General features: G+C 42.9%; 1 pseudogene; it reads right to left on the reverse strand.

The window, feature by feature from the left end:
• Nucleotides 1-10,244: 10,244 nt before the first annotated feature.
• LOC133063069 (U4 spliceosomal RNA) lies at nt 10,245-10,313 on the reverse strand (annotated as a pseudogene).
• Nucleotides 10,314-13,457: the final 3,144 nt, after the last annotated feature.

Genomic DNA, 13,457 nt, shown 5'->3' on the forward strand with positions numbered 1-13,457 from the left:
CTCTTCACACCCAGCAGTGTATTGTATACAGTGTGGAGCAAGAGGTTTTAAAATTACATCTGAACCAGTCTGTGCTGTGTGTGCTAAGTCGCCTCAGTCGTGTCCGGCTCTTTGAGACCCCATGGGCTATGCCCACCAGGCTGCTCCATCCATGGGATCCTCCAGGCAGGAATACTGGAGTGGGTTGTCATGCCCTCCTCCATGGGATCTTCCCTAACCAGGGATTGAACCTGCGTCTCTTATGTCTCCTACACTGGCAGGCAGGTTCTTTACCACTAGTGCCACCTGGGAAGGACTCCAGTGGATACCATTCACATCGCATTCCCTTTGAAGCCTGCACCCTGGGCAGTGCCAAGAGGTGTCATCCACATGCTCCTCCGAGCTGTGGAATGAAGCAAACCTCTATGCTCCTTCATCCATGAACCGATCTCATGAACCTATTAAATGCCTCTTTCCCACCTGTGACATGGCCTGTGGTACCTAGAGAATGGTTTCTGGGCATCTTGGGCTTACCAGCCTGTAGAATTTTCCCTTCGCCCTGATGGCACATACTGCTTATAACTGGGCTTTAGCTTTGGTTTCTTAAAGTGTTTTGTCCTAGTGGTACTAGAACCCTGTCCCAAACCCCACCCAGCACGTTTCATTCTCTTCTCTGGGGGGCTGGAATCTATTCTTTGCATCCATCCTTTATGCTCTACCTCAACATTTGGCTCTGGTCTTGTCCCACCAAGATAAGTTTGCTTTAGTCTACCCCAGACATTCTTTTTAGCAAAACTCATCTGCCATATCCAACCCAGATCAAGTCCAAGTGTGCCTGACCCCCTGAGACACGGTGACTTGTCCTGCTGTGGGATCGAGACCAGCCTTGACCTGCCATGTTGGACTCACTCCTTTCTTACAGTATCACTTTTAAGGGCAACACAAGAGATGGCATTATCTCATTATAGATCCATATTTGTGGACATCTCAGTGTGAGCCGGCTTACAAACTACTTGAAGAGTCTCTGACAGCAAAGTTTTAAATTTAGTCCATGAAATGTGTCAATAAATACCATATTCTTTCTACTTTTTTTATATATATATGAAAAGCTCAAAATACTTGGAATGTCAATTCCCAGGCATCAGATTCTCTTATCCTGAGTCAGGGGATGATACACTGTAATTCTCTCCTACCCATCCAAACCCCCTTATCTTTTCACCCCACAGAACCCTTAGACATTTGGACAAAAGGAGGAAGTTAGATCTATGAGATGGAAGCCACAGAGTAGCTGCAATGGTTGTTTTCCTTTGTCATGAGTAAGATGTGATCTGTCCTTATCTTCCGAAAGGGACTCATAAAACTCTGGATGTAATGAGTTTTATTCTGAGAAATAAACCAAAAGTTTATGTTTGGATTTCTTTTTTTTAGTGCTATACTCCAGTGAGTCAAAGAAAATAACGAGTTGAATATTTATAAATACTATAATGTGACTTAGTTATGCTATTATAATTTGGACACAGATTTAAGACACATGAAATCCCTGTGCTCCCGGGTGACTGTCCAGGGGTGACATCACTTATTATGAGGTTGAGAGGGAGTATCTCAAAGAATGTAATGGAAAAGTCCCAAATGCACATGTAATTGGTTATGAATTCCAGAAAGTTCACTGTGTTTATACCAGGAACACTGACTGCATCTTTCAGGAATCAGGAGTCTATTGCTGTTACCACAAAACCGTCTGTGTAAGATCCTATTCTTCCCACTTATGGACCCATATTTTGTTGGTTAGGGACCCAGATGGAAGCACGGGGAGCTTCAGGCACTGCCTTTTTGAGAAGAGTGGGAGGTGGGGCATCCAGGGACAAAGGATAAAACCCACTCCTTGTCTCTAACAACCTCTCCCCACTTTCAGAGTGAGGGGATTGGGGTAAATGACCAAAGACTGTTTCCCTGGTTCTATGCAGTAGCCACTTGTGTACTGGCTTAGTGGAAAGCATCCTGCTTTGACATGGGACTCACTGGCCACCATGGGCTAAAGTGCCTTATCTCCCTGAGTCTGTTTCCTCACATGCAAATGTGGGGATAAAAATACCTACCTAGCAAGAATCATTGTGAGAACTGAAGATAAATAACTATTATTTTCATGTTTCCCACAGAGTAGAAATTTATAGCCAATAATAGCTATTATAAGTGTGTGTAATCATTATTATTTTCTTATCATCTCCCGCTTCTATCATTTCCTCCTAAGAATTCCTTGCAGTGATAGCTAAGTCCTGAAAAACGTTCCCTTTCTTTCTTTCTCTAGGAGTGACCTAGGTACTGAGGCAGAAATATTGCCCAATATCTCTCCCGAGGTTGCTGAGAATTCCTCAGCCTTATGCATACCGTATAAATCGCCTTATTCAGAACCTGAACACGCAGAAGCTGTCTTTGTGGGGTCCCCTCTTCTGTGCTCAGAGAGCCCCAGAAACAGTCTGTACCCCCACTTTACCAGTTGAAATCTAGCCGTTCGAACGACACACAGCATCTGTTCATGGGAGGCTTAGTCAGTGTTTGTCTGGATAAAGGAACTTCTTTGCTTGTGTATCAAAAATGGTCAGACACTTATTTCTAATGTCGAATGCCTTTCCCACCATAATCATAGACCTACCCATGACTATAGATTTTAAAAGTATATACTACTGAAGTCTGTAGAAATGTAACTTTTTCATATCTTCATGATTTAATTCAGCTGACTCCGGACCTTGCCCTCTCCCCACTCACCATTTCTTCAGATGGTGGGAAAAATAATTTTGACCTTGCAGGTTAAGGATAATTTAGACACATTCAGTTTAAAAATTAGTCTCTCAGTTAATGAGGTACAGTTCAGGATTTAGAGTCAGTCTCACAATTAGAAGTTTATAGCCTTTCTTTCCATCCTCCCCATGGTCCTGGGGTGCAGGGGGAGCTTACATACCATCACTTGTGTTGGGGCGGTGTATGTGGTCTATAGTCTGGCCTCAGCTCTTTGCTAAGCTCCACTGGCTCCTTAAAGACCAGCCTTTGTAGCACTTCGTCTGCTGCTGAGGTACCAGGTCACATTTGGTTGGGGGGGGCCTGGGCAGGAAATGATGCCGATACTGCTGTTTCGGCCAGAGCCTCTGGTGACCAGATCCATCTTCTGCATCCCCTTCTCCCCACCTGGGGCCTCTGCATCGTCAGGTCTTCTCTCTGCCTAAACACACCACTGTCCCCTTCCTACCCATCCATTCTGAGACAATGCCAACTGAGAAGTCTCCTTCCGCAGTTCCAGACAGGAAGTGGGACGGAAACCTCTTCTACTTTCAGGCTACTCCCAAGCCACCTGGGATTTTCACAGTCTTCCTTATACTGAGGATCAGGGGACGGGGAACATTACTGGTGGTGATTCTGTTAGCTCTTCCTTCCATCCTCCTTGCTACAAGAAACCCAATTATATTCATGTTATCAAAGTGATCAGTACAATATTTACGTTTTCAGACTTCCTTTCGCTAGGGATGGCAATAAGATATAAGTGAAAATTACTGGGTAAGTTTCTCAAAAGTCACTGTTGCCAAGAAAAAGAAGAGAAAAAGCCTCTTTAGCCTTTGCTTTCCCCCTTTCTTGCTGATTAGAATGTGTATGTGATGCCAGGAGGTAGAGCAGCTGTCTTGCAACCAGCAAGACGCATACTTGCGGTAGTAAGAAGCTAGGAGGAGGCCTTGATGATTGAGTACAGATGTGAACTACTTATCTATTCACTTATCTTTAACCATTTTCCCCTCTAACAACCACTTGTTAGAGGGGAAAAAAGAAAGCCCTATTTACTTACACCTCTGTGATCAGATTACTTGAAGGTAAAAACAAAAGAAATTGAGTGACTTGAGCACCATATTTACCTTAGTCTTGCTGACCGTAAATACACCTCCACCTGCAACCCCAGATTAGCAAGGGTTTTTATTACCATGCTACATGTCAGGAAACCGCTGTTATATCGTGGTGGGGAAATAAAACTTCCATGGATTCCTCAGTGCTGTCATAAAAAGCCTGAGTCTCTGGAGACACAGAAATAAATGTAAATGATATAAAGATAGAGAATATTGGCTTTCATTTCCCCTGGACACATTTTCACATACCATAAGGATTAGATCTGTAGCCATTTGTTTCCCTAATGATGCAGCTAATTGCTCTGATCTGAAAGGATAATAAAACTTTCTTATCTTTCCCCAAACCAAACATCCGGAGATAAGCACCCAGGTTGGCTCCTAGGAATATATCTATAAAAAGACATGAAGCCAGAGACCTCTGTCGGTAGAACACTAGGCTGGCTGACTCCTGGAGAGATTTGATTTACAATCCAGATGGTTAGGGTAAAAACCTAGCATCCTTTCCATCTTCATTGGAAAACAACAAAAGGTTTTTTCCCCTCTTTCTTCCCTTATTTTGGGAGGCTAGTGGAGGCTCGCTTCTCTCCTGAGCGTAAACAGAAAATCCATTATTCTTCAACCCCCGACCCCCAAGACAACTGGACAGATTCCATGGCTCTCATCAAGAAGTCTGTGGATTCTAGGTGTGAGGGGCTCGTGCTGCAAAGGTATTCTGGTTGTTGATCTGGTTGTGTCAATAAAGAGCTCTCTGGCCCATGTGATTCCTGCCTCTGCAGTGTTCACATATAAAAAGTAACTGTCCAAGTGGCATAACGCATCACAGTGCTTGAGAAAACAGTTGTGTCTTTATCCTTCCTATTCGTGGTCCCTTTTGCAGCCTTGATTTCTGATTCCCCATAAGTTCGGGCTCATTTAAATCTGCAAGTCCTTACTGGCTGTAAACAACCTGAGACTCTCACACCGTTGTGTGTAATGGACTTGACGAACTTAATGAGGAAGGCCAAATGGGAACGTATAAACTTTTGTCTTTGCCGTGTTCTTCTGTCACTCTGAAGAGGGCCTTTGGAGAAGTAATCTTATAGGAATAAAATACGGGTAATAAAATACTTCAAAATATTAACCTGGTGTACCTTTTTGAACTAGCTAGAATGACATTATCATATTACAGACACTGTAATCTTTCATGTTGTAAATGTAACTCATTGCAGGCTCCTCCAGAACCGCAGTAGCAGTACCTCTGCTGACCTTCCTGTTCATGTTACCCTGGGCCGTCTCCCTTGTCTCTTTTCTCACTGTTTTCTCTGCATGGACATGAGAGTTTGCATCTTGGGGTGGTGTAATGTGTGTCCATCAACCTCTTTTTTTTTGCTTCAGATTTGGTGGGTCAAGTGGCCAAAAATTCTTTGATCTTCTTCCATTGGCGGGGCATGTTTATTTTCCTTCCCTCTAACTTTATCCACCGCCTGTGACGGTGACCAAGAGAATACAGCAGAAATGACGCTGCACTGGCTTCTGGGCCACTTCTACATCCTCTTCACGGGAAGCGCTCCTGAGCCACCACATAAGCAGCTCAGTTACTCTGCAGAAAAGGTGATGTGGAGAGCACAAGGGGCCCAGGCAAGCTGAGGCTTCCAACCTCCTTGTCAAGGCACTGAGCCCGTGAGATGGGTCATCTTGAACCTTGCAGGCCAGCCCATCCTCCAGCCAGATACCTGAGCGACTCCAGTGGATGCCACGTGGAGCAGAAGAATTGCGTACCTGAACCCTCTATTAATTCCTGACCCCCAAATTATGAAATATAGTTGACTTTGCTGTTGTTTTTAGCTGCTAACGTGAGGGGAATTTACTCCCAGCAATGATACCCAGAGCACGCCAGTTCATTGCTCTTCTTCCTCTTTGTTGTCTCTCTTTGTCACTAGCATCTGTTTTTTCCCTTCTTCTCCCCAGGACAACCTCATAGCTTCCCCAACTTTGGTTTTACCCAAATGTTATTTATTATGATAACAGTGGTTCAGAGAATAATATAGAAAGTTAATTGCTAGGCAAGTTGCTTAATAGACTAGAATGTGGATTGTAATCATTGTGTTTGGATGTCTTCAGGATTTAGGTCTGTCTTCAACATGGTGAGACAATGTATTCACTCGGAAAGAGAGTTTTTAAAAGCTCTAATCAACATTATAATTACCTATGCTCATGGAAGTATTGGTATTGCTAAGCTCTATGCAGCCTCAAGGTTTGACTTTCTTTTCCATTCAGAGCTGTCAGAATTCATAAAGTGCACCCTGAATTAATGCAAAGAAATATATCTAACCTGCAGTGATGTAATTAGTGTCCAAAAACTTAGAGGAAAAAAATAACATTTAAAAAATATTCAAAGCAGAATCAAGTTTGGAATTGTGTTTCTCAGAGGGATTTAGAGAGATGAGAAAAGGAAAGGTGAAAGGGTTGCAATCGTTTGCACAGTCATGCCATTTTGATTTTTCTTCTAAAATTTTAGACCCTTTCTTCCTTCAAAGTTCTTTTTTTCCACTGGAGCCTATCCATGTTGCCTTGTAGACAAAACAGGTCCAAAGCCCCTCCTCCAGTGGGTATTGAACCTATCAAACCCAAGTCCCCCTTCCTCTCCTACAATGAATTCATAGGTAATGTGATCTATCTCCACAAATATTTTTAACCAAATACTTCATGTCCTAATTTTAATGAAAAAGAGAAATAGATCCCTTTCTTCACATGTAAGAATCTGGGCTCAGTACTGTAAGAAGAGTGGATACTCTGGTGCTTGGGCACACACATAAGGAACCAGTACGATGGTGGCAGCTACAGATAATCTGTGTGGTGTACTGGTGACTCAAATACCACCAGCGCTGGTGCCACAGGTGATACGGTTTTCTGGAGTGACTGTTGGTAATGTACGAAATGAAACGAGGCATTACTAGAACCATCCTTTAATTCACATAGCTGTTGCCTTCTGATTTTTAAGACTCTATTACGTGCTAAATTCATTGTAGATTAAAACAATTCCTACTTTGTTTTCATGCGTGTCCAGTGGGATATTCAGAAGTCACGTGGCTTTGGGACAATTCTCCGTCCTGTAAGCGTGGTCACCATGTGCGCAACATCTTGTATCCCTCCTCCCTCCATCACCGTGCTGACAAAATTCCTGCCACAAATTATTAAAAAAAAAAAAAACTCTCTAGAGTAGGCTGATCTGATTAAATCCAGGATGCTTTGTTGTATTTGAACTTCAGAGAAACAGCAAAATATTTCTCAATATAAATTTGTCCTATACAATATTTGGGACATACTTCCAATGAAATAAATGTATGTATTTGAAATCCATATTTTACTAGGCATCCTGTATTTTTACTTGCTAATCCTGGCCGCCATACCCTAGAGGGAGGTACTGATCTCTTGAGAACCACTGCTCAGCAGGCTACCCTTCAAGATCTCAAACCACACAGCCGGCATCTGGAATCGTGACCCCAGGGTACTCGGCAGCCTCTCGCAAGGAGGAGAGCCGGGCAGCAGGACGAGGTCACAGTCGCTTCCACGCTGCGTGGCCCGCTCAGCATGCAGGAGTTCTCTCGTATCACAGACTGTTGTGGGGCTCAGTCCAAACTCACCTACGGCATTCTGTTTACTCGTCATTCTGCTTGCTCTCTGTGATAACTTTATTTTTATTTTTAAAGATAATCACTCACTATTCTTTTAGAAGCAACTGGTTATTTTATTTTACTTATTTATTTTTCTTTTTTTGGATCATACAGCATGTGAGGTCTTAGATCCCCCAGCAGGGATCGAACCCCTGCCCCTGCAGTGGAAGTGTGGAGTCTTAACCACTGGAACACCAGGGAAGTCCCTCTTTGTGCTCATTTTAATTTAAAGGAAGTCACAAAGGGATCCAACACCCATTTTTGCTAAGAAACCATTTAAAACACTTCCCATTTTAGGAGAAGGGACAGTTGACCTTTCCTAATTTTTATGTTGGCATATCCTCTTTCTGGAGATAATGAAGACAAACAGGGAAATAGCATAGTACTGTATTGCATCTTTGGCTGCATGTATTTCTTCTGGATACCAAAGACAGACATAGGTGACATGAAGAGAGGGAACCGACGGAAGAGAGCAATGAAGGTACACGTGTCTGACTCGCCAACGTGACTGAAAGCTTCCTTGAGGAGAAGGGCCATTATTCTTTCTCATTCGTCTCCCCAGAGGCGCCTCACAGAGTACCTTATGACAGCGGAAACTCAATTTCTCCCTAATGTGATAGAAGGAAGCAAAGGTACCACAGTAAAGTAGGCTTTGTACTAAATAACATCATGACAAATTGTGAGCCCCAAATCAGTAAGCTATTTTTAAAAGATCTAGAAATATTTTGGAGCAAATTTCCTCAACTTTATAGATGAAAAAAAAAAGAAAGTCAAAGAGGTCTTATCTTCTGTGAATAATACGTTGGAGCTGAAAGTTAGGCCTCCTGAAAATAACTTCACTTTCCAAAAAGTGTCCTTAAAAGGAACTGTCTTGCGAGATGTTCTAGGAAAAATAAAAGTTTCTTTAATAAAAGAAGCTGGAAGAGGGAGTTCCCTGGTGAACTTGTGGTTCAATCACTGGTTGGGGAACTGAGATTCCACAACCCACTTGATGGGGCCAAAATAAATAAACAAAACTTAAAAAGAAGGTAAGAAGAGTTTCATGTTATCCCCTTTATCCCAGTTCACAATATACATTATCCTATTAAAATTTTTGAAAAGTCCTACAGTAAGTAAATTTATTTCACTCTGATTAACTCAGAACTTCCCATATTTGATCATGGATCTCTGCCAATATCATGCCTAGGAGCTTTAAGAAATAAAGCTCTATACTTTGTTGTCCCAGAAGAATTAGAAATATGTAAAACTGACATTAGCCTTGAAAGCAGTGGTCAAAGGTTCAGTGGGAACTGAACTCTATCCTAGAGGTTCCCAAGTACAGTTCAATGAGTATGGCTGAATCAAAATCACAAAAGGAACTTATGAGCATGCAGCCTTTTTGATTTTATATCCCCAGATATGATTCTCCAGATCTGTATGTGGCTCAAGAAGGTGTATTTGTAAAGTTCTGTAAGGCTGTGAACTACGGCTCATCTCGAGTTGTTCAGTAACTCAGTTGTGTCCAACTCTTTGCGACCCCATGGACTGTAGCACACTAGGCTTCCATGTCCTTCACTATCTCCTGTAGCTTGCTCAAACTCACGTCCATTAAATCAGTGATGCCATTCAACCATCTCATCCTCTGGTGCCCCCTTCTGCCCTCGTTCTTTGACAGCATCAAGGTCCTTTCGTGAGTCAGCTCTTCACATCAGGTAGCAAGGGTATTGGAGCTTCAGCTTCAGCATCAGTCTTTCCAATAATTATTCAGAGTTGATTTCCTTTAGGATTGACTGGTTTGATCTCCTTGTTGTTCAAGGATTCTCAAGAGTCTTCTCCAGCAGTTTGAAAGCATCAGTTCTTCAGCGCTTAGCCTTCTTTATGGTCCAACTCTCACATCCGTACCATGACTACTGGAAAAACCATAGCTTTGACTATACAGACCTTTGTAGGCAAAGTAATGCCTTTGCTTTTTAATACACTGCCTAGGTTTGTCATAGCTTTTCTTCCAAGGAGCAAGCATCTTTTAATTTCATGGCTGCAGTCACCATCCACAGTGATTGGAGCCCAAGAAAATAAAGTCTGTTACTATTTCCATTGCTTCCCCATCTATTTGCCATGAAGTAATGGGACCAGATGCTATGATCTTGATGTTTTGAATGTTGAGTTTTAAGCCAGCTTTTTCACTCTCCTCCTTTACTTTCATGAAGAGGCATTTTAGTTCCTCTTCTCTTTCTGCCATTTGGGTGCATATCGGAGGTTATTGATATTTCTCCCAGCAATCTGGATTCCAGCTTGAGTTTCATCCAGCCCAAAATTTCATATGAGTACTCTGCATATAAGTTAAATAAACAGGGTGACAATATACAGCCTTGATGTACTCCTCTCTCAATTTGAAATCAGTCCATTGCTTCATGTCCAGTTCTGACTGTTGCTTCCTGACCTGCACACAGGTTTCTCAGGAGGCAGGTTAGGTGGTCTGGTATTCCCATCTCTTGAAGAATTTTCACAGTTTGTTGTGATCCACAGAGTCAAAGCCTTTAGCGTAGTCAATGAAGCAGAAGTAGATGTTTTTTTGGAATTCCTTTGCTTTTTCTATGATCCAGTGAATGTTGGCAATTTGGTCTCTGGGTCCTCTGCCTTTCTAGAACTTACTTTGAAAAAGGTTGCAAGTTACCTGATGTTCTGTCAGCACATATTAAGGCAATGTAAAATGTGTCCCATCTTGGACTTATGTTTCCTATGATCCCAGTCTTTGAATTAGCGATAATCATGCCTCAGATAAACCTCATTGGCTACGATACTGCCACTGCGCAAAGCTTGATCCCAGTCTTTGAGGAACTTGACTTGGAGATATTTGCACATGTGTAGCAGGGAAAAATTGAAGATTATCTAAAATGAATTGCAGGTTGTTAGGTTGTGTAGGCAGACATCTATATGGTTACAAAGAAAGAGAGGATCTTCATGGAGTCTTCAGGATTTAGGGGGAAAGCTGAATTTTAGACCTAAAAAGAAACAATATATTTTGAATTATGTGATATTATAGGTGAAGGCAATGGCAACCCACTCCAGTACTCTTGCCTGGAAAATCCCATGGACGGAGGAGCCTGGTGGGCTGCAGTCCATGAGGTCTCGAAGAGTCGGACACGACCGAGCGGCTTTACTTTCACATTTCCTTTCATGCATTGGAGAAGGCAATGGCAACCCACTCCAGTGTTCTTGCCTGGAGAATCCCAGGGATGGGGGAGCTTGGTGGGCTGCCGTCTATGGGGTCGCACAGAGTCGGACACGACTGAAGCGACTTAGCAGCAGCTGCAGCAGCATGGTTGAACAGTGTCCCCCTTTTCAAATCAATATGTTGAATTCCTAACCCCCAGGACCTCGGAATGTGACCTGATTTGGAATAGGGTTGGTTGTTGCAGATATTAGTATAATTAGCTAAGATGAGGTCATTCAATCAAATACGACTGGTGTCATTTAAAAAAAAAAGGGAAATTTGGACACAGACATGTACCCAAAGCCAGTGCCATGTGAAGATGAAGGGAGGGGTTAGGGTGTTTCTTCTATAAGCCAACAAATGCAAGATTGCCAGCAAGCCATACGAAGCTAGGCGAGAGGAATGGGACAGAGTCTTCCTTACAACCCTCAGGAGAAAACAATCCAAACAACTCGCTCTCAGCCTTCCAGCCTCCAGAACTGTGAGCCAAAAGATTTCTGTTGTTTGGGCCACCTAATTTGTGGCACTTTATTGTTACAGCCCTGGTGATGCAGTGGTAATACACCTGCCAATACAGGAGACGTGGCTTCGATCCCTGGGTTGGGAAGATCCCGCTGAGGAGCAAATGGGAGCCCACTCCAGGATTCCTACCTGGGAAATCCAAGGATAGAGGAGTCTGGGGGGCTACAATCCATGGGATTGCAAAGAGTCGGACAAAACTGAGCAGCTGAACACGCATTATTACAGCCCTAGCAAATTAATGCACGGAGACAGAAGCTACCATAAGCCACGAGGTCACCTTCCTGTTCCTGTGTCTCCACAAGCTCCAGAGCCCCCCAGCCTCCGATGTCTTCAACCCTACCACTTCCATAGCACTTCAGTAGCAACCGTCAGGAAAGTTGTTGGTAATGATAGCAAACTGCTATCTTTCCTCTTTCTCTGCAATACTCCAGTACTATTATATTAATAAAAGCAAACATGGCCTTTCAGACTCATCATTATTATTACATGTCACTATTAGTAATAATACTAATGAAGAAGCTGTCTTGATTATACACGGCTAAGAAGCTTAGAGTTTCCTTCTTATTACTTTTTTCCCCTAAACATACTTAGAAGTTGAGCTCAGGGTAGGAGAGAAGAACAGATTTTCAATGACACAGTTATCAACTCACTTAGCACAACAGCCTGGTTCCAAAACCAGTTTCCTTGACTTCCGGTTTACACACAAGACAAGTCTAGTGGTTTGTAGAAGATGCTGTTGGATCCAGCCCATAAAGACTTTCATCACTCACTGTGCTGGTCGACTTTGATATTACAAGCATGCAGAACTCTTTACCTGAGAGCTTTCTCTCAGCCCAAGCAAGTACAGGCTAGCTGTTCCCCTGGAAACAGCCCTGAGCCAAAGACAGACAGGTGTTAAAGGGAAAATATCCAACTTGACTTCTCCCACAGATGAGATAATTCTTTGGAGTACTATCAGAGGATTTGAGCCCCAGTTGCCCACAGTAGCAGCTACTATCACACATTCATTTTTAGCTTTCTTTCCTTATTCTTTCACATCATTATCCACAATGATCTAAATAAATTAATTTATTAATTCTAAAATAAATTACTTCTACTCAATTTCTTATCTCAGGGTTTGCTTCTAGGGGAGCCTAAGCTATATGCAGAGTACATCATGAAAAATGCCGGGCTGGAAGAAGCACAGCTGGAATCAAGATTGCCAGGAGAAATATCAATAACCTCAGATATGCAGATGACACCACCCTTATGGCAGAAAGTGAAGAGGAACTAAAAAGCCTCTTGATGAAAGTGAAAGAGGAGAGTGAAAAAGTTGGCTTAAAGCTCAACATTCAGAAAACTAAGATCATGGCATCTGGTCCCATCACTTCATGGCAAATAGATGGGGAAACAATGTCAGACTTTATTTTTTTGGGCTCCAAAATCACTGCAGATGGTGATGGCAGCCATGAAATTAAAAGACGCTTACTCCTTGGAAGGAAAGTTATGACCAACCTAGATAGCATATTAAAAAGCAGAGACATTACTTTGCCAACAAAGGTCCATCTGGTCAAGGCTATGGTTTTTCCAGTAGTCATGTATGGATGTGAGAGTTGGACTGCGAGGAAAGCTGAGCTCCGAAAAATTGATGCTTTTGAACTGTGGTGTTGGAGAAGAGTCTTGAGAGTCCCTTGGACTGCAAGGAGATCCAACCAGTCCATCCTGAAGGAGATCAGTCCTGGGTGTTCATTGGAAGGACTGATGCTGAGGCTGAAATTCCAATAAATTGGCCACCTGATGCGAAGAGTTGACCCATTGGAAAAGACCCTGATGCTGGGAGGTATTGAGGGCAGGAGGAGAAGGGACGACAGAGGATGAGATGGCTGGGTGGCATCACTGACTCTATGGGCTAGAGTTTGAGTAAACTCCGGGAGTTGGTGATGGACAGGGCGGCCTGGTATGCTGCGATTGATGGGGTCGCAAAGAGTCGGACATGACTGAGCGACTGAACTGAACTGAACTGAAGCTAAGATAATTGTATAATGGTATACTTTATTTCCTGGAGCAGGCCATGGCAACCCACTCCAGTATTCTTGCCTGGAGAATCCCATGGACAGAGGAGTCTGGTGGGCTACAGTCCGCGGGGTCACAAAGAGTTGGCCATGACTAAAGTGACTGAGCACATAATTTATTTAGTTAATTTTTAATCTGTTATTTTATGCATTGACTTGTCTGTACCTGGTGAAT

The sequence above is a fragment of the Dama dama genome, chromosome 9 (genome assembly GCF_033118175.1).
Source record: "Dama dama isolate Ldn47 chromosome 9, ASM3311817v1, whole genome shotgun sequence".
In the NCBI taxonomy this organism is placed as follows: domain Eukaryota; kingdom Metazoa; phylum Chordata; class Mammalia; order Artiodactyla; family Cervidae; genus Dama; species Dama dama.